We start from the raw sequence: 22252 nt of genomic DNA, 5'->3' as shown, positions 1-22252 counted from the left end.
CTCATCAAGCCATAGGAGTCACTCCCCAATGAAGATTAATAATCATTTGAGGGAATTTTTAATTATTCTCTTATTCAGCTGACACAAAAACTAATCTAGTGATAAATGTGTTTATTTAATGTAAAAGAGGAAAATTGGAAAATAAGTATCATGTTCTATCAGGAATAAATTAAAACACACACACAGTGCCTTCCAGGTTAGTGCATCTATGAGACAGTCTATTGAATGAGTAAACAGGCATTTAATAAAGTAAACAGTTCTGAATTGGATAACTAATGAAAAAGGAGAATTTAAACCTAAATTTACAGATAACACTGTTGCTTGGCTTGTAATCGAAGCTGAGTAAAAAGGTCAAACTGAAGGACAAGTTACGAACTGCACAAAATCTGTAGTGGATTCTTCTCCATCCCACATTCTATTGCCTTTGTTTATGCAATCATCAAATATTGCCTGGACAGTGACAATGGCCTTCAAGGAGGGTGAGGGTTCTCACTGCCCTGCTCTTAGCCATTCAGACATGACATAAACAGCACACTTGTGCACATGACCTATCTCAACTGCGGTTCTGATCATATGCTCAGCTCCACCAGGGGTGCACCATGGCATTAGCAGGAACTCACTGCCTCTTAAGAGGACCTCCAGGTCTTTCAGAATCCACATCAGCCCAGTGCCTAGCCAGTTTCTTCCTCCTACCTGTCCCCTTGAGGGTCCCCCACGTGCCTCCCCAAAGCATGGATCCGCTTGTAGCTTCCCGCATTCCATGCGCCTTCCCCTCTTTATTTCATTCAAATGCTCTTCGGCTGGAATGCCCGTCTCTCACCTACCTTGACCTGGTGAGATCTCTTCAATCTTGAAACCGCGTCACAGCCTCCAGGAAGCCTTCCCTGACCTTGCCTTCCTGCCTGGGTTAAGTGACCCCCCCCACCCGCCGTGAGCACGTGTGTCTAGTTGTAGCTCTATGTCCACACCTTATTTTAGTAGAGTCTCTGACTCCCTCTCTTCAGCGATTGTAATTACTGGTATTTAAACCTTATGATGAACGTCTGGCATCCAGTTGTGATTCAAAAATATTTCTTTGAGTAAATAAATAGATGAATGAATGCATAATGAATGAATGAGCTGGCTACACATAGGTACTAGAGCTTTTTCACCTGTTCTTGTTTTTTTCCAAAGGTTTTGCATTTTGGGGCACCTGGGTGGCTCAGCGGGTTAAGGCCTCTGCCTTCAGCTCAGGTCATGATCCCAGGGTCCTGGGATCGAGCCCCGCATCGGGCTCTCTGCTTAGCTGGGAGCCTGCTTCCTCCTCTCTCTCTCTCTGCCTGCACTCTGCCTACTTGTGATCTCTGTCTGTCAAATAAATAATAAAATCTTAAAAAAAAAAAAAAAAAAAAGGTTTTGCATTTTTTCCGACCCAGGTCAGGTTATCTGTGTTCCCTGAGACCTCCCTGACTGTTTAGGTCCACAGACAGGGACTTCTCTTGTCTGAATTTAGTTCCCATCTTTATTCCACTCTGATTTAGTGTCTATCTGCTAGAGCGGATTCAGGCCACAGGAATTGCTCTTAAACTGTTGGTATTGTAGGAGTATTTGTACCATGGACACTGACAAACCCCACAAGAGGGTTTCTTGTTTTTGGAGAGCCAGCTGATGCCTTCACCCTCATACCACGTTGTACGTGTGTGTGCGTGCGCGTGCATTTGTGTGTGTGTGTGTATGTTTATACATACATTACTTCTACTTTGTGTATTTTCCAACCCAACGGTATTTTAAGACCTAAATGATAAGAAGTCTATATTTTGTTTATATAAATAAAAAAAATACGTGCTTATTTCTAGAATGTGCCTTACGTCTACTTCCAAAATGTGTTGTCTAGATAAAATATTGTCTTCGGGCGCCTGGGTGGCTCAGTGGTTTAAGCTGCTGCCTTCGGCTCAGGTCATGATCTCGGGATCCTGGGATCGAGTCCCGCATCGGGCTCTCTGCTTGGCAGGGAGCCTGCTTCCTTCTCACTCTCTCTGCCTACCTCTCTGCCTACTTGTGATTTCTCTCTGTCAAATAAATAAATAAAATCTTTAATATTGTCTTCAAGATCTAAATGTAAAATAAAAACAAAAATAATGTAAGAGCAAGAAAAAACATCCATGTCACTTGACATTCAGATTTGCATAGCTACTATGGTTAAGGATGAAATATTAGCTCTGTGCTTCCTTATGGCTAAGAGAAAGGAAATAGGCATTTTTAGATTTATTTATTTATTTATTCGACAGAGAGAGATCACAAGTAGGCAGAGAGGCAGGTAGAGAGAGAGAGGAGGAAGCAGGTTCCCTGCCAAGCAGAGAGCCCGACTCAGGACTTGATCCCAGGACCCCGAGATCATGACCTGAGCCAAAGGCAGAGACTTAACCCACTGAGTCACCCAGGTGCCCCGGAAATAGGCATTTTTTAAATTTTACTTTATTATCTGCTATGAACAGTGACTAAAAAGACAATGTACAGTGGCACCAAACAAAAGCATAATAAAAGTTACTTTTAACTCATGCTGGCCACACATGGTTATCACACTTTATTTTCACATGGTCTTTAAAAAATAGAGGTAATTCTTATTACCATCTTGTAACAAGAAAGACACTGAAGCTTAGAGAGGTTATGTTCCTTGTCTCAAGTCCACTCAGGGCTGGTCAGTGTGTACATGACCACACGTGGTCATCACAACTCTGATCCACTGTTCCTAGTTATTATGTTACTCTGCCCATCCTGGGTACTAGGGTAACATCTTTCATGAAAATTTTATACAACGGACAAAAATGTCTTCTCTGTGGTGATTATGTACAAAAATACCCTAAATAAGTGGAGGTCATGAATTTCAGAGGTAATTCGGGGAAGATGGTTTTGCTAGGGCTCAGAATACAGACCCTGTACACAGCTGTCCCAGGATCTAACCAAACGGGGCAGGACTTCGGAGCCTGGAGGCATAGCGTATGAATTACTTTTAACGCTGTCTTCCTCAACTGCTGCTTACCCACTTACCCAGCCCAGGAGCTGGGTTTTCTCTACCAAAATGAGAGAGAGTTCAAAGTTAAAGTCTTGAGGGGATAGGTTTGAGTTAAAAACAAAGTCTCCATACAGGCCCAGTCCCAGCGTTGGTGTATAATTTGAATCTTTATTGAGATTTCATTTGGACTTGATTGTTTCATATCTCTCACCGCTTTCCTTTATATCATAAACAATGGAATGTCCCAAGCTTACAAGCAAAGAATTTGGGGCTGGCTCCTCAGAGCTCTTGACCAAATGGTTAGTAGACCCCACATGCAGGTAAGTTCCACACAAAAGCTAACTGTGTCCTCGTCATGCAGTCCCTGTTCTTTAGGACTCAAGTCTCGCCAGAGAGAGGGAACCACAAGAAGAAGCTGTGGTGTGGAGAGGCTTGTACAGATGCGTCTTCAGGATCTCAGGGCAGCGTGGGGGAGGGGTGCTAACACCAGGCGGTGCTGGAGGAAGGGCAGGTGTGGTATGGAGATAATGGAAGGATTTAGGTCTCCTCCGTGAAGAGGAGTCCAAACACTCACTTTTCCTTGTTTGTCATTTTTCTGGAAGTAAGTATTCTCCAGTGATTGATCTTACTAAGAACTGGATTCAACAATAAGCCTGACTCTTGTAACATAATAAAAGAGACACAGTGATGTATGCCTTGAAAAGGTGCAAGTAAGGGGCCCCTGGACAGCTCAGTCAGTTAAGAACTGGCTCATGACAGTGGCTCAGGTTGCCATCTCTGGGTGCTGAGATCCAGCCCCGAGTCGGTGTCGGGCTCTGCACTCAGCAGGGAGTCTGCTTGCCCCTCCCCCAACTCTCATGCTGTCTCTCTCTCTCTCTCAAATAAATAAATAAATAGAAGCTTTAAAAAATGGTGCAAGTAAGAACCTGTGGCCTTTCCGTGTAGACTACGTGATCCTGGAGGATACAGGAGAGTGGTCCCAGAAAAACACGGCTCTTCAGCGGGCTCTAAAGAATATCATATCGGGGCCTGTGGGGAACTCAAGTGCCCGGGTAACGTTGTGAGGGGAAATCTGAATTAAGATTGGTGAATTATACATATTTCACTAGTTATACAAAATGTTACCATTGGGGGAACTGGGTAAAGGGTACATAGGACATTTCTGTATTATGTCTTATAACTGCATGTAAATCTATACTATCATAATTAAACTTTCAATGAAAAATTCAATATCAAAAAAATAAGCTAGAAAAAAATGAATAACCAGAATGATGAGCATGACATTAAGATAAAGGGATGGGTGCAAAGCCTGGGAATGGAGATGATAAGCAGAGTGCTTACAGAACGTTCCACACCAAGGACATCTGTGTGCTCATCTGAGACTTCAGGTCTTTAAGTCATGTACGATTTGTAGTTCATGTTCTCTGCTACCCGCTCCAGATCTGTTCCAAGTTTTCGGTGATGGACATTCTTCCTCGCTTAAAGCACCGCATATGGCATCTTATTATCACGGGCAGCTGGTTGTTTCCTCTAAACATGGTGAGCTCAAGGACGATGCCTGTCCCCCAGAGTGTCCCCAGAGCCACACACAGTACCTGGCACATCGCAGGCACTTGGTGGGTTTTGTCTTTGGGATGCCATAGAATGGTTCTTGTTAGGTTCATTAACATTCATCAGATTACCACAGATGCCCTTCACTACACCCTGGCATCCTTGGTGAACCCCTAGGGCTGGCAGAATGGGGCCCAGAGCCACACAGGAAGGTTCCTTGAGTAACCTCAGTGACCGCATGAGCAAAGCAGCCCCTCCTGCTGAGTGATGATTGGACCACCTGGCCAGCAGATACACAGGATGACGCAATCCAGGGAGAACCGGTGGGGGTGCCGAGAGTCTCTCTTGTCTTCACAGCAGGTGTGGAGAAACTTGCCTGCCAAGTGAGGCAGCTCGCATGGCAGGGCCTGGTGTTCTGCCCCCCGTGGTTGTAGGAGAAGGGACACACTGCTGTGTGCTCAGAGCATCAAGCATCGGTCACATACTGATTCAGAGCCCTGAGGCTCCCCTGGCCTGAACCCTCGTCCCACGTCACGTCCACCTGGATGCCGGTGAGCCCAGCTCCGCTTCTCACGGGCTTTTCCTGCCCTCCTCACGCCTGGAACTTGCCAGGCCACGTTGGCACCGGGCCTGCCTTGAGGCGTCCTGAGTGGGGTCGTGGAGGACCTCAATTAGCTGGGATGGGTCCATTTGACAACCAGCAGGCCAAACTGGCACCTGCAGTCTGAGTCACTGCCTTTTAACTGCTTATTAAGTGGTGACAGTGGCAGCTAAATCGTGAAGAGGAAAAGGGCCCTTTCTCTGCGTGTTCCGGCACCGTAACCCTTTCTCTGCGTGTTCCGACAACGTAGCCCTTTCTCTGTGTGTTCCGGCACCGTAATGCTCCATGAAAAGGCGAGAACATCATTACCATGGGTGCTGCTGACTCAGGAGGGGGCCGCGTTCTCGTAGGCCACAGGACCAGCACACAACAGCTCTCTCTTCTTTTGTCCCCTGGGGAGGGGTTCGGTACCAGCCATTCCAGTGTGGAGGCCTGGCTTCGGCGGCTTTGACAGGAGACCAGCGTGTGTTCCGAGGAGCTCTGGAGGCTCTTTGGGCAAAATGAAACCTCCTCATTATTATTGTAACATTATTATTATGACTGGAAGAGGCCCAGGAAGCATTACCATGAGCTCATGAGCACGTGGCCTTGTCTGAAGGGCTCGCCGATTAGCTGAGGAGGAGACCAGCCTCTGTTTTCCAATGCTGGGGGGCGGGACCAAGTAACCTGGCCAGGAAGTGAGCCGGTGTGGGATGGACTTTCTAGGGGGCTCGCTCACGGGGGTCTTGGGAGGGCAGGGCCAGAGATGGATGTGGCTTTCTTCAGTTCTGTCTTTAATCAGACCTGTCTGCCCTCCCAGGTACCAATTTCTGGATGTCAGGAAGATACATGTGTCCACGTGCACCCACATGCACACACACACACACACCCCCCACCACTTTTGTGAAACTGTTGCAACCAATGCTCAGTTCTCAGTGTGAGCAGGACTCATGAAACAAGAGGCCTGAGGCAGGTGCACAGGGGTTTAGACCTGAAGATCTGGGTTCAGAAGCCCCAAGCCCTTGACTTCATGGTGTGCAATTTTATCTTAGATCAATCTCTCGGTTCCTCCATGCCCAAATTTGTTTTTTTGTGTTTTGTTTGTTTGTTTGTTGTTTGTTTGTTTTGAATGTTCAGGATGAGACTAAGAATCCCTACCTTGGAGGGTGGTTTTAAAGATTAATGAGTTCATTCAGGATTTCTTAACCTCAGCACGATGGACATTTTGAGCTAAATAATTATTTGTTGTGGAGTCTGCCCTGTACATACATGAAGGTGTCTAGCGGGATGGGAGACAAAACAACAACAATGAAACAGTAACAATATTTATGTAGCATCTAAGTGGGTATACTGTAGGTTAAGAAACCTGCCCAGTTTAGAAGTTCTGGGATAGCAACTCAGATTGATTTAGCATGATAACATTTTGGATCTATACTACTGTGAAAATGTTGTATTAAATTAAATAAATTCTGTTTCTTTCTTCCTAGTAGAGGGGAGGGGAAAAAAAAGGAAATGAGTAACACGTTAAATTGCCAGGATATTAATTATACAGGGCTACATATTAAATGTTACCCATCTAAGGAGCTAATTTTCTTCACAATGTTATTATTACTTGTTACTTGTATAGCACCATTGATGTAAACATACTGTTTTATAAATACTCCCATGAAATTTATTGCTCTTATATGAGTGTGCCATATAATTATGCATTTACCTTCTAATAAGAGATGTGAGAAGCACAACTCACTCACAGTAAAACTCCACTGTGTTCGCATCCATCTGACTTTCTAAAAATCTCTGGGTAGCAACTACAGTCGTGTTGTGCTAGAAACAGAATTGGTATCATCTGAGTAAACAAGAGTCTCAAGAAAAATCTATTTTTGTTATTTTTTTTTCTACTTTAAGGAAACAGGCCACTCTTTCTCAGAAAGAGTTTCACACCGTGGGGTATTTTTTGGAGGAGGGTATTTTTGGTTTTTTGTTTGCTCCTCCACGGGGCTGATCTATCCCTGTCAAGTCTGCAAGGCGAGTTGCACGTGGGTGGAAAGATAAACCACACTGAATGTTCTCGTTGAGAGTTAGGTCACCTTAAATACCGCATGGCAAGTTTCTTCAGAAGGGAGAAAATGCAGCAAAAAGAAAACACACACAGAGAAATGATTGACATGCCAGTATGGATTCTGTTCTAGAAGGCAGCTTAGCTTCTTCAGCTCAGATCACTCCTGTGAACAAAAGCCCTTCCTGCGCTTTCTGAGCCATGGGCAGGGAAGATGGCGGGCAGAGCACAGTTCCCTCTTATATCCAGTGGCCAGGCTCTCTCTGATGAAATAGCCATTGATGTACCCTATGCGACTAACCTTAGAGCATTTCTAGCTCAGATACATTCACAGACAGTCCCTTGGGGAATGCAATATAGTCACTCTATTGGTCAAAAATATAAGCAGCTTTGTGTCTCTTTTCCTTTATAATCACCACATGGTTTGTAACTTTAAGCACCTAAGACCTTGGAAATGTTTCTTTTGTGTATACCAGACAGGACTCCGCATTTGAGCAGACAACAAATATCCTCCACTTCCACCACTAGGGTTGTAGTTCTCGAGTTTGACAATAAGGGTAGACCTACTACTTATTTCTTTATCAAGACAATGGGTTCAGAATGAAAACTCAGACCTGGGCTTGAGCCTGAGGTCTGAGGATGTTGTCTAGCAGGTAAACTTGTCAGCTGGGTAAGATGATAAGGCCTGAAAACCTCCCACCTGAGTTCCTTGAAATTCCAAAGAGTAGGAGCCCGTGGAAATGGGTAATATTGGTCTCTGGGGGAAAAAAAGTGGTGATATGAAATTTAAAAAAAAAATTTTTAAAAATCTCCTCACGGAGGTGCTGAGTGGCTCATTCAGTTGAGCATCCAACTCTTGATTTCGGCTCAGGTCGTGATCTCAGTGTCACAGGGTATAGCTCCCTGTTGGGCTTTGCCTTCAGCGGGGATTCTGTGAGGGGCTCTCTCCCCCCTCAAATAAATAGATAAATCTTAAACAAACAAACAAACAAACCTCTCCAACACAAAAGTTTTTTTTTTTTTTATTAAAGTAGCTGTCTTTTTTTTTTTTCAGATTTTTATTTATTTGACAGACAGAGATCGCAAGTAGGCAGAGAGGCAGGCAGAGAGAGAGGAGGAGGAAGCAGGGTCCCCACTGAGCAGAGAGCCCAACGCGGGGCTCGATCCCAGGACCCTGAGACCATGACCCGAGCCGAAGGCAGAGGCTTTAACCCACTGAGCCACCCAGGCGCCCCAGTAGCTGTCTTTTTTATAATTTATGACGTCTCTACAGATACTTTAGTCCAGAGAAAAACTTTAGAAAATCTTTGTTGGTATAGTAGAATTTATCTAAAATATGATTTAAACTATCAGTGATTTCACCTAATTCTCCACTTGGAAATAGGTTAATAGTATACCTTGTTCCATCCAGTTTATCTATAAGATATGATGTATTCCCCATGGGAAGAGTCAGAAATCCTCAGCCAAGTGAAGGAGGAAGTCAGGAGGTGGGCAGAGTCAGGACACTTAGATAAGAAAGCAAGTGTTTCCTTCCTTCCCACCCCTTAAACCCTGAATCACTGATGCAGGAGAAGTTCTAGAGTTCCGTGACTAACAATTCACTCAGAGAATTCATTCATTATGTTCACTCAGAGTTCTAACTTCAGGGTGGATTTTTTTTTTAAAGACTTTATTTATTTGAGAGAGTGAGTGAGCGAGCACAGGAGCAGGGGGTTGGGAGAGGAGCAGAAGGAGAGGGAGGAGCAGACTCCTCACTGCGCAGGGAGCCACTGCGGGGCTGAATCCCAGGACCCTGAGATCATGACCTGAGCTGAAGGCTGAAGCTTAACCACTTAAACGACTGAGCCTCTCCGGCGCCCCAAGGTGTTCTTTTTTTTTTTTTTTTTTAATAGTTTGAAATAAATACTTCAGGGATTTGCCAACACCCTGATCACCTCAGCTAGAAGTTGAGCTAATATTGCGAGAAGTTTATTTCTAAGAAAAAATGTGTAAAACAAGAAAGTTTACCGAAGCGGTATGAGACAATAACTTAGATTGGAAGTCGAAACACATTACAGTAAAGTGATTTAAATAGAAAGGAAAGCAAGTGCATAGCTGGTAACTGTTAGGTCTCACGTTAAGAAAGTAGCGATCTAATTCCTTCCACATGGGAACCACCAGATGAGTCTTTGATTTCTGCTATCCCTCACCCCCAAAAACTCCACGTGTGAGCACTCTGTCCTGATGCTTTAGGGGCTCACACCCAACCCCCGCTCAGTGTGAAGTCCAGCTGACACTTCAGCTCCAAGATAAAGTCTTTTCTTAGAATAAATTCTACATATTCAAAATAAACAGGGCTTTGGTGAAATCACCAAATAATTGAAGCCAGATTCTCATGCTGCCTTCCCTAGTCTGAACAATCTGAAGTGACAGATGGGTGCTCATCATTACCTCTTGAATCAGATTCTGGCATTTTCCAGGATAGTCCCCAGTGCAGATCTCCCGGCCTCCGGAAAGCATTTATCAGCACACAGAGGGTGAGGAGTGCTAAAACAATGGTGCTAAGGGAACTGAACAGGGCTTCAGATCCAGACTTAGGGGGAAAGGATTTTAATAATGAGTGGGACTTACTTTGGCTAAAGTGAGTTGGGAGGGCAGAGCTCCAGGCAGACCAGATAGTGGGTGGGAAAGTCTGGAGGCAAAGAGCCTAGAACATTCTAGGAGTTTAAAGAATCCTGGTAGGTCCAGCTCAGGTTATGACATAGTGATGGGGATGGGAGGAAAGTAGGAAGTGTTTAATGGCGGGTGGGTCGAGAGAGTTGAGTAGGAGCCAATCCTGATGTCTAAGGACCCTGATGTACTTACATGCACTGGCATTTTATCCATGGAGGGTTCTTCTAGATTAAGGGAGGAATCCAGGGAAAGGAAAGTCAAGCCCTATCTCGTGAAGGGCGTCTCCACCCAACAGCGGGCAGGTGGACTGTCTGGATGCCGTTCATGCTTGGGGGACAAATGGTCTTAAAGAAGATATTCTAATTAATAAACTTAACCAATGAAAGGACTTAACATTAAAAAGAATAAAAATGCTTGATACTTGATTGTTTCTGATTTAAATCTAGAAATTAATATTTAATTGATAACATGAATACATCATTATAATATCTTTTTAACCTTTTACATATTTTCCATTTAAAAAACCTAACCATGTGTCTAGAATTTTTGGAGAATAGTGAAGAGAAAAAGAAAAAATTCATTCTTGCTTCCACTAGTCTAATTCCATGAGTGCTTAGCAAATCTTCAGTGGATTTTCTTCTATCTTTTTTGCCTTACGAATGGGCATTTCACCACATGGATACTCATATTATGTACCTAGTTTTAACTTTAATTTTCCCATAACATTTCATCATAGATACTTTTCTTATTAGTAGAATTCCATAACCATCATTTTAAATAAAAAGGTAATGTTTCATTCAAAACTTCACCATAATTTATCTATTCTTCTGTTCTTTAGATTATGATCACCATTCTGTTATTATAAATAATCTATTTATGTAAATTTTCCCAGTGCTTTTGGATTATTCATTTGGGATTGATTCCTAGACCTGGAATTTCTGCTCAGTGTGTATCAATACACTTCTGTCTCTTTGTTCATATTACAAAATATTTTCCGAATGGATTATACCAATTTACGCTCAGACCAGATGCTCCAGAAGACAAGCCTTCTGGAGGACTCATGGGGACTTAACATCCCCACTCACGCTCCACACTGTCATCGTTCCCGGCTGAGGAGGGAAGCTTGATCCATGCAGATGCTCATGACAACCAGCAGAGGGAACATACATGAGAACAGTGTGCTTCTGAGCACATTTTGTCCTTTAAGTTATCAGGAATCACTTCTCCATAGCATCTCCAAGCATCTCAGACCATGCCTCCAAAACATTTACGTAGCAGCCACGGAAGTGAGTGTCCCTCTCCAGGGCAGAGGGCAGACTTGTTTTCTGAGCAGGATAATAAAGCTAATATGTCCCTTGGGGGCAAAGTTGGGCAGGTTTCCAAGAAGCCCCTTTCCACAACTGAAATTTCCTGCACTCAGTGTCTCTTAGCTGCGACACAGACCCAGGTGTGCACAGCGTGCTCCTGGGTCCACCTCCGCATGACCCCACAAGCCCTGGGGGACAAGCGGAACAGATGCAGACGTGAGGCTCATGCTGCCTGTTGTGTGTGGATAATAAGCTAAGTCCACACGGGACCACACTTCCCTCACCGACTGAGTCCCCAGAATGGTGGTGAATCCGGCTGTCAGCTGCAGAGGCCCCCGATGCTTAGGGACTGCTGGGCCAGTGACAAGCCATATAAGGAGAGACCACCAATGCCTGTACAGAAGAGGCGCCAGGAAAGGCAGGAAACATGACCCGGCTTCAGATGAGAATTGTTAATTTTATCAGTTTCCAAAGGGCCTATGTAACAGCCCTTCATATTTGCTTACAGCAGAGTGTAAGCGTTGAGAGCCGAGGCTCTACAATCAAACATCTATCTACCTAGAATCAAACGTCTATCCCTTCCTTATCATTGCACATTGCTAAGATTTGCTAAGACCTGAAATTTGAGGTCTGTGTCACTGCTCACTCCCCGAATGGCCTGGAACAGGCTCCTGTCCTCCCCAAGCCTCAGTTCCCCGCGTTTGAAATGAGAGTACTAAGAACATTGGTTTCGTGAGGCAAGGTATTAAGGTGCGTGGCATTTACAGCCGCTCAGGGTGTATACGAATGTGCTAACTATTAATTTCTTTTTGGTACTTGATCACAAGATTTGAACAGAATCTCAGCCCCCCAAGGCTATCAATACTGATTATAACCAGATCATTTGGTATACAGAGAAATCTGAGTTGGTAATCAGTTTAGTTCTATAATTTGACTAAGGAAATGAGTGGACCACGACACCATGATTGGACACGGGACTATCAGCAGGCAGGACTAGGATACAGGGTCCTCAGTATCAACTCAATTACCTGCCTATTAGAATTTATAATTTCCCTATGGTCATCAATCAGAGCTAAGTGCTGTGTGGGTAGAAAGTGAGGAAAAGCTTAAGTCAAGGAAAACCTAGAGAAGCCAAGGGTTGCCGCAGAACCACCCTTAAAACCAGCAGGATGGAAGTAATCTCCATTATCCTGGAAGGGATATTTCTGATGGAAAATAAAGACTGCACATTCTTTGTGTTAAGTGTGAAATATTAAATACCTTACTCAGAAGGGAGATTCTGGGGTTCTCATTCTGAGACAATTTACTTTGACAAATAAAACTAAATTTAGATCTTGCCTACTAAAATCACATAAGAGGGCAGGAAAAGCAGCAATAGGGCAAAACATATAGGCACAGGCATGACCATCCCACAAAGAGAAGTTATGCTAAATCAGAAAGTAAAATGCAATTAATTTGTAAATGTTGAGTAAAATTGTAGAACATATCTCAAAACTATCTGCACCCACCATGATATTATTGTACAAGTTACATAAGCTAATGATTAAGAAGGCCTTATGCAAGCTCCAAGGCCCTGTGGAAATGTAAACTCACATTAATTAATAATGTAAAGTAACATAATTAACAATTTAAATGATATTGCATGGATATTTGGTTAGTTAAGATAGCATATGCTATAGGAAGAGCCCCTGTCTCTTAGAGGTTAACTAAAAGTTTGCCCTTCTCAGTCATGAATATGCTGCTGGACGTTGGCAGTTCCCCAGGGCAGTTTTTCTGCACAAAGTAATTCGACAATTCTTGTTGCTTCTACCTAGTGCGTCCGCCACCTCAGCACTAGGTGCCTCCTTGGTCACCATGTTGGGGAAGAGTGCTTGGAGTCTGCTCCCGGACCTCAAACCTACTGTTTGTATTTTGGCCCAGAATTAGTGTTCATTCTTTATATCCACAGCCCAGAGGCAAGATCTGACTCATCAAGGAGACAGAAATATGGGAAGCAAACATAGTGCTTGGGAAGTTCCACTCTCTCTGTCTCAGCCCAAAGTAAAATCAGTCATTTCTGTTCTGTGGATAATTCCTAAGAAGACCTCTCACTATGTAATACATTTAGAAAGAGCTTCATGCAAAAGTTGCTTAGAATCTTGACCAAAAAAATGGTGCTTGGTATGATAAAAAGCTCAATTACCCACAAAACTTAAATATTGAGAACATGTCATTATATAGAATGAACAAGCAAGATTTCTCTATTTTGAAAGTTGGATAAGACCATACAGACTGGTTAAATAAAACATCATTCTTCCATTAAAACACTGTGCAGCCAATACAAATAATGATCTGTATGGGCTAATGTGGTAAGAAGAATTGGCAGGAAAGTATGTATACAGTATGATTCCATACACACACACACACACACACACACACACACACTCAGACTACATTTACCAGGATCCCTTAGGCTTGGATGTGCCCATAGAGCTGAGCTGAAAGTTTGGTGAGAGGAAATGTCGCACTACCTACTCTTCAGTCGGCTTTCAGCCCCTCCACTCAACAATGATTGTGCAAGTAATCCCTTGTAAGAAGAGAAGAGCTTTCATTCCAGGGAGAAGACACAAGAGGAATCCTATAACATGTGTATCCCCATGCTGGTTCTCTTTCTAATGTTAAGATTCTGACAGTGTGTTTTCTCAAACCTGATCCTACCTGAACATTATTCTCTTTATTTTCAGATTTTTCCTCCTTTTCCTCTCCCCTAGTGTTTTGTGTCAAGGTGGGTAAATTGTAGAGCTTAGAGAGTCAAACATTCCTAGAGCAGGGAATCTTTCTAACACTAGTAAGACCTACCACATATGGAAAGCTAACTATTAAAGCTAACTGTTGAAATGATGAGCCAAGTATGTTCCTTAACTACTCCTGCTCCTCAAGTACCAGTACTAGTGTATGAAATGGGTATCCCTGCCCATTTCCCAGTTCCTCCATCACGCCTATCTGGGGCATCTGGCACATAGCAGAATCTCAAAAATAGTGTGTAATAAAAGAATAAGTGAATAAAGGTTGTTGTTGGAAAATATCACTAATTATGAAACCCTTTCTACTGCCATGAAGTAGAGAGTATTTCCTTTAAAACCAACAGAGTTATCTCAGTGCTCAGCAACACTAACGTAGAGATGGGACAATGTACGGTTCACAGGAAGTGGATATTTCAGAGTATGGTTCATTTCTCCAGAGTTGTTGACCGAACCACTCAGGGACATTGAAAGCGATATAAAAGCTATAACCAAGGGTTCATGGCTGGCTGGTTGGCCTCCTGGGACTAAGGCAACACTGAGATTATCAAACATCATCCTCCCACTGCCAGAGAATTCAATAAATTGGTTTGACATTTGATTCTTGGCGATACATGACTTTGGAATGAGGAGGAAGTGAGAGAACCATGAGATTATGCGAAGCACGATTACCTGTATTCAGTTTTGGGGCGACTTTTTGACATTCTTGACTTAGAATATGCTTGTGTCTGTCATTTGAGAAAGTCACCCTAAACTGCATTCTGAAACCATTTGATGAAAAAGAGACTCAGAAATGATTGTGTCTTTGCCAGTCTACCCTTTCCTTATCATTGCACATTTATGCTACATGGAATGACTGCACCTCTTAGGAAGATAGGTCACTGCCATCATCACCACCATCATCATCATCATCATTATCACTCTGTCCTTGTTTACTGAGCAACTACTGTGAGCCGTGGCCTCGGCACATTACCCATATTGCTTGACTGCTGCACAATGACCTTGAGCTATGTGCTAATATTCCCATATTTTAGAAGAGGCTTAAAGAATTAAGTCCATTTTCAAAAGTCATATATTCGGTAAAGGACAAAACTAGATTAAAACCCAAGTTTGCACAACTCCATTTCCTCTGGCTTACCCATTACTCTGTGGATCAAGCCATCGCGTCACTTCATTTAATTCTGCACTTTTACCACTTAATTGAGAAGATGAAAGAAAAGATTTAATTGTAAAAACAACTTGTCTCTGAAAAGAAATATCCCTCAACTTCTGTTTGTTAAAAACAACCAGAAAAAAAAAAACACAAATGAAAATTGCTGTGATGTAAACAGAAGTGACAGTAAGGAGCCAGGGGCAAGACGTGCGGCTTGAGTGCAGAAGTCTGCGCGGTTGCTCAGGACAGAATCCAGAAGTCCGGTCTGGTCTGGTCACAGATCCCACCAGATGACAGTGCAGCTTCAGTTTTTGATCTGCTTCTAGCCTGTGGAGGTTGAGTGAGCTGGTGGCCGGCTGCCCCCAGATGCTCAAATATAGGTAGTATATTTTGGAGCAATCCTTTTCATGCCTTGATCGTTGCATTTCATGTGGGATGCTTCCTGATAATTTCTTCTGGGTAGTTCTGACTCTTTGCTACTTTGCCTTTTGATGGTGGCCCTTTACTGGTACAAATGTAAGTAGTCACTTTAGTGATTGCTGGATTGCAGGGGAAGTAATCCCAGGATTCCAGGACTACTTTATCCTACTCCTGAAGAGCCTGTGTAGCCCTGAGATTCTCTTAAAGTTTAGACAGGTGTCTAGAAACTGAAGAAAAAGGAGAGGAAGGCATTTCCCTTCCTTCCAACGCCTTAGAGCAAAGCTGAGAACACACCAAAAACTCTCTTTGTTCTAGCAACTACTTTCCTAGGTTTGCTCGAAGACCTAATTCAAGCAAGGCCAAGCTTCCGTAAGTGGCAGTGTTTGGGGCTGAAACCGAAAGCTATGGTTCAGATGATGCAGGTCTATTGAAAGTTTTATGCATGTATGTTCTGTAATGAAGCAATCATAAAATTGAAATCATGAAATGACTGGCATTCACTGCCTTTCCATTTTCTAAGTAATTATTTGACTGCTCTGGAGTTTAGCAGCCTACTTCTGTTATTTTTTTTTTTTTTAACTTTCATGAAGATGAAGAAGAGAAACACTTATAAATTATGCTAAAGGTAGGATATGCTCCAAAGATGCAAAGATACTTAAAAGGTACTGGAAAAAATACTGTTTCTTTTTACTAGGGTCTTCCAAAACTCGGGATATGTAAGTACAATATTAAAGCAACATTGGATAATTTTTTCTTAATTTCAGAAACCGTCCGTGATCTAAGAAATGCTTTTTAATTATATTTTGGCTTTCGTAAGAGTTGGACCATCACCAGACATTATCTCTTTCAATCTGATACTTGAGAGCTTGGTGGTGAGCCAATTCAGCCCACCCTTGTTTTTCTAAATAAACTTTTATTGGAACACAACCACGCCTTCCTCTTTATGTCTCATCTGTGGAAGTTCTTGGTGCTACAAAGGGAGAGCTGAGTACTTGTAACACAGACTTCAATAAAATATTTACTATCTGCCCCTTACATAAAAAGTGTGATGACCCTGCTTTAAATAAAGCAGGCATTACAGTAACTGGAGTTAGGCTTGTGTGTATTTCTGAAATAAAAATAAACACAAAACTTAAAATTCTGAACCACCATTATTTTCCAATACATTCCATTTGTAGCTGCTAAGAGGAGTACTTTATCACTTTCTCTGATTCTTCTTTTTTTAAACTATAGCACGCTTTCCCTGCTTCTTAACAAAATGCACTGAGGAAGAAACGAACATAATGAAAGACCTGTATGCCGACGAAAAGTATAGGACAGAATGTCCTGTGGACATCAGAAAGGTTTTGAAAAGCAAACGCTACTCCATTTCTTCCCAACCCATCCCTTTCCTATTGGCACACTGAGCAGCATGGCCCCAGGCACAGCTTCCTGGCCAGCAAGATCAAAGTTGAGCCTATGAGAGCGAGCCCGGGGAAGGAAGCATCAACGCAGGGGTTCTCGACCATGGCTTCACATCAGAAATACCTGGGGAGATGAAGCTGCCGCCAATGCCAAGTCCCACCGCAGACCAACTGACTCAGAGAGTCTGGCTCTGCGGCCAGGGGAGCAGAATTGTTTCAAGTTCACCAGATGATTCTGCTGAGCCCATGGAGTCCAGAACGCCTGGGCCTGTCATGGAGGAAACCGCTGCTCATGAGGAAGCCTCTTAACTTTTCTGGCCTCTTCCTTTGAGTCCATAAATTGAGGGGATTGAAGGGAATTTCTCAGAGGTCATTCTCATCTGTGATTTTAAATTCAGTTCAATTGAATGAAATTTGTTTCCCCGGAAGAGGAAGCGTGAGAATCGTGACACCCTCTGTGACCAAGAAACGGGCACCTGGGAAAGACGGTCGGATGACGTGGCTGTGGCCACTCTGTGGCTCGACACCGGGGACAGGAGAGAAGCAAGATGGGCACCAGATACGCAGAGTTCTTTCTGGCCCCTCTGATCCGGCGGTGCTGGCTCACTTCTCTCCGTGGGCAGTAAGCCTCCCCCTGGGCAGAGAGAAGGGCGCAGCACTGCATGTGAGAATCTTTAAATTGGAGTCAAACTGAGATGGGTTGATTTCTGGTTCTGCCACTTCTTAGCTGTGAGACATGATTTCTTCATTCTCTCCCGGCATCAGTTTCCTCATCTGAAGCATAGGGTGATAATTGTCTCTATTCTAGGCTTATGGCGAGGATTGAGTAGAGGAATGCCTTCGAAAGACCTAGCACAGTTCTGACCACCATGTAGGCTATAACATTATTATAATCACTGTCGTTATCATTACTGCTATTATCATTTTGATACTTTGGCGGTAGCCACATAAGCCACATAAGGTTCCCAGCTATCCGTGAGTTTACATCGGTTGTTACAAAAGACTCTTGAAAAACCTGATTGTGTTAATATTTTATGCTCTTCCTAACAGCAAGACAGGAAGGTATATTTTACATACAACATTTCAGGCATTCACAGTAATAGTAGAGGATAACATAGATATCAGGGTGCAAACTTACTCCCCTTCTGTCCCCCACTGCGGAATGCGCGGCTGCCATGTGCACGGCATACTGTTATTAGAGAGGCGGGTGTCCATTAGCAATATGTGGTATTGTCTGCGAAGTTCTTAAACTTCCAGGGCGCCTGGGTGGTTCTGTCGGTTAAGCTGCTGCCTTAGGCTCAGGTCATGATCCCAGGGTCCTGGGATGGAGCCCTGCATCGGGCTCCCTGCTCAGTCGGGAGTTGGCCTCTCTCCCTGCTTGCTGTTCCTTGAGCATGTTCTCTCTCTCTCTCTGTCAAATAAACAAATCTTTAAAAAAAAATTAACTTCATATAAATGGTTTCACATTATATGTATGATAATGAAATCTGCTGTTTTTGTCTGATGTTATGTTTTTGAGATTTATTCACATTAATGTTTGCATCTTGATTTCATCCATTCTAACTTCTATATTCTATACTGTTTTATGATTTTACTAAAATTATTTGTCCTTTTTTGTGTTGATGGATATTTGAGTTGTTTCCATTACTCCACAGAAAAAAAGAAATGGTTCAGTGTCTGCTTGTGGATGTATTTCCTTCGTGCACAGTGTGAGAACTTTTGAGGAGTAACTAAGGCATAGCACGGGCTTATCTCCAACTTCTCAGTCTCCTCTCCCAGTGCTCTCTCATCGCCTAGATTTCTAAAGGTTCATGTGGCCAGAGCACAGTCCTCACACCTCTGCTCTTCTCTATCTGCCCTAATTACTAGGGGATGCTACCTGATATTAGTCTTTCAATATTACCCAAGGTTACTATCTCTAGTCTGGACATAAGCCCCAAAGTCTATCTTCCCTATATCCACTTGCTCACTTACTAACTCTTGGATGTCTAAAAGGAATATATATATATATATATATATATATATATATATATATATATATATATATGGTGGATATTGTGAGTGCTCCCCAGTGGTATCTCTCTTCCAGGCACGTATTTCTCATAACGCTTTTTTAAAAGAATCTTTGAGTACAGTTGACGCACAATGTTACATCAGTTTCAGGTACACGCTATAGCATTTTGTGCATTATGCCATGCTCCCCACAAGTGTAGCTACCTCCTAACACTTTCGTGAGGTGGGAGAATGTGACTACTCATCGAGAAAATAAGAAACGTGTTACATGTATCCGGGTTTTTTCTGGGAAGCTGAGTCACAGAGATTTGGTGCAGGAGGTTATGGAGACCAAACCTTCAGGGATTCACCTGTAAGAGGGGCAATAAGGGGAGGAGACCTGGGAAAAGTTCACCGGAATGAAGTTAAAACAGAGCCTTAGGTGATCCTATAAGGGATGGACCATCAGATTTGTTCCAAATTGAGTCAAGAGCTGTCTGTGTTTCCCCATGTCAACTGTTACCTGAAGTGGGCCCCTTTAGGGAGAGGACCTTTCCTCTGGGCTGGATGGCTCTCTTTATAGGACACAGTCCGTGGACAGGCACGCAGGGTGATGCACTGGTACCCAACTCTTCAACAGCAGGGATAATGAATGCTTCAGACCCCCCGGGGAATTCTGGGCAGCAGACCCCTTCGTCCAGTGCACAACCGCAAGCTGAGGCCATCTGAAGCCCTCGCCCACTTTTCTGATCCTGCCATTCCCGTCATCACTGAGTGTGAAGATGGTGAGTAGGCAAGGCAGAACCATGTCACGAAGTCATTGCATAAAAAGCAGTTGTTCTGGAGAATTCTCCAGTCTACAGTGGGCATGGCCTCAGTGAGAAGCAAACTTGTGTTTTACACCGTTAAGATTTGCTTTTCTTGGGATGCCTCGGTGGCTCAGTTGGTTAAGTGGCTGCCTTCAGCTCAGGTCATGATCCCCGCGTCCTGGGATCAAGTCCCACATTGGGCTCCTTGCTCAGTGGGGAGCCTGCTTCTCCCTCTGCCTCTGCCTGCCACTCTGTCTGCCTGTGCTTGCTTGCTCTCTCTCTCTCCCTCTCTCTCTCTGACAAATAAATAAATAAAATCTTTGAAAAAAAAAAAAGGATTTCCTTTTCTCACCACAGTGTAAGCCTGCCCAAACTGACCAAGTCAATACCTCAAAATGAATGTGTACAAAACCAAGTTCCCGATTCCCCACCTCCTCCAAACCTACTCCTTTCTGCTGTCCCCAGGATCTTAGTTAATGGAAATTCCATTCTTCAAGGTTATATGTTAAAAATGCAGGTATGACACGGAGTCTATTACAAAGCCAGTTAGCTCTTCCTTTAGAATTGTCAGCAGTTACTGGTCTCTCACCATGCCAGCAGTGCTTCTGCTCCAAGCCGCAGACATTTCTCTCCCTGATTATTGCAGTCACTCCCTAACCCATGTCTTCCTTCTGCACTCACGGTTCTCTATCTCAGCAGGGAAGACAGGGGGGTCCTAGAAGACAATCCTCTGCCTCAAACCCTTCAGGAGCCCCATGTCTCTCAATATAAAAGCCAAATCTTTCAAGGAGCTACAGGCATTCTGTCATCTGGCCCTATGTTACTTCCTCAACCTCATCTGGCATCACATTCCCACTGGTTCATGTTGCTTCACTGATTCCTTGCACAGGTCAGCACACCTGCCATGCCTCTCACAACAGTTGTGCTCCTCGTCCCCCAGCCTGCAATGATCTCTGCCAGCTAACGATAGATCTCTTACTTCCTTCAGGGCTCTACTCAGATGTCATCTTAATACTCAGGGCTTCCTCCATCACCACATACTTTTAAAAGAAGACTTCGAACAATCAATCGTGCTTTAGTGTTCTCTAGAACATACCGCATCATGAGACATATTGTAAATATTTTTAAATTAAAAGGTTAGCTCTGCAAGGGCAGGACTTTCTGTATTACTCACTGCTGTATCTGCCGTACCAAGAGTAACCACTCTCACACTGGATCTGTATTTGCCGAACAAGTGAATTGAATATATGAGGTTGCTCATTAGTACTAATGGTGTATAGATTATATTGGATTTTCTATGGAAAACACGTTATATTTGCATATTACATATTACACTTTCTATGGAAAATATATTACATATTACATTACAAAATATATTACATATTACAGAGAAATTTTATCTCTTACTTAAATCTTTTTAAAAATTATATAACAGTGAATTTTCATGTCATCCTTTCTCAGGGGCCATGCTCATCTTCTCTGTCTTGTTCCAATTTTAGTCTATGTGCTGTCAAAGTGAGCACTGTTACTTAAGTCCTAAAAACTTCTTTGCTTTGCTTTTTTTTTCTTTTTCTTTTCATATTGCAATGGCTAAGATTAGCAGTTCAACTCCTGAGGACTTTTTTCTATGAAAGAGAGCTGAATTTTATCAAGCTGTTTTTCTGAATCTATGGAAATGATTGGTTTTCTAATAGTTTTGTGGTTTTCTAATAGTTAATTAATTTTTTAATGTTTAACCATCCTTAGATCCCTGTAATAACCTGCTCGATCTTTGAAATCTATGTTAGAATGCAGAGCTCAAGAGACATGGGCTACAGATTCCGACTAAATGAGGCCAACATCCCTTAAAGACAACTGTTTCCATGTCACAGCCTCTTCCACTGACAGGAAGGGTGTTTCTTGAAGCTTTTTGAGGTAAAGGCAATACCTTCAGGAGCCTGACATATATTGTGAATTGCTAAACCGGGCTAGAGATGAAGTTTGATAAGCAGGAGAGCTCACATTAGAATATAGTGGTCAGGATTTGATCAATACCAACCAATCGGTTCCATGAGTAAATGAAGACCCCATGTTGCTGGATCACATGATATTTGGTCAGGAAGACAGGCATCTGGACTTTTAAAGTGTAAACTAATTTTCAAATGCTTTTAATTGATTTAAATTTATGAAAAAAGATATCATGTGGTCCAATTACAATATGGTACTAGGCCAAGTTAAGACTATGAGTTTGAGACCTCCAGTGTACTAGAATAAGTTCCTGTCCTTGTTTGGGTTTAGTAGACATTTTAATTCTATTTTTTTTTGATTCCTCATTTGTAAATTGAGAATAACAATAGTGGTCTCCCTGAGTTGTGGTGAGTAAATAAGTTTCAGAAGCATGAAAGCAATGTAGAAATAAAAGAAAGTCGGCTATGGCTTTTAGCCTGGGAGTGCTTCATTCTAGATGAAAAGACAAAGGAGATGATTTAATTTATGTCCATCATCCCTTGAAGAAACCAACTTTGAGAGCAGCCCATAAAATGGATCAATGTAAGTAGCAAGAAACTGGAGCTTCAGT

At 42.9% G+C, this 22252-nt stretch overlaps 1 non-coding gene across 1 annotated transcript; it reads right to left on the bottom strand.

Moving 5' to 3' along the window:
• Positions 1-21114: 21114 nt before the first annotated feature.
• On the bottom strand, positions 21115-21218 carry LOC123926252. The gene has a single exon (XR_006815186.1). It is a non-coding gene; the product is annotated as a U6 spliceosomal RNA (small nuclear RNA).
• Positions 21219-22252: the final 1034 nt, after the last annotated feature.

Source organism: Meles meles, chromosome 15, assembly GCF_922984935.1.
Source record: "Meles meles chromosome 15, mMelMel3.1 paternal haplotype, whole genome shotgun sequence".
Classification (NCBI taxonomy): Eukaryota; Metazoa; Chordata; class Mammalia; order Carnivora; family Mustelidae; genus Meles; species Meles meles.
Note: the sequence above shows the minus strand (reverse complement) of the source record. Positions and strands in the feature narration are given on the sequence as shown.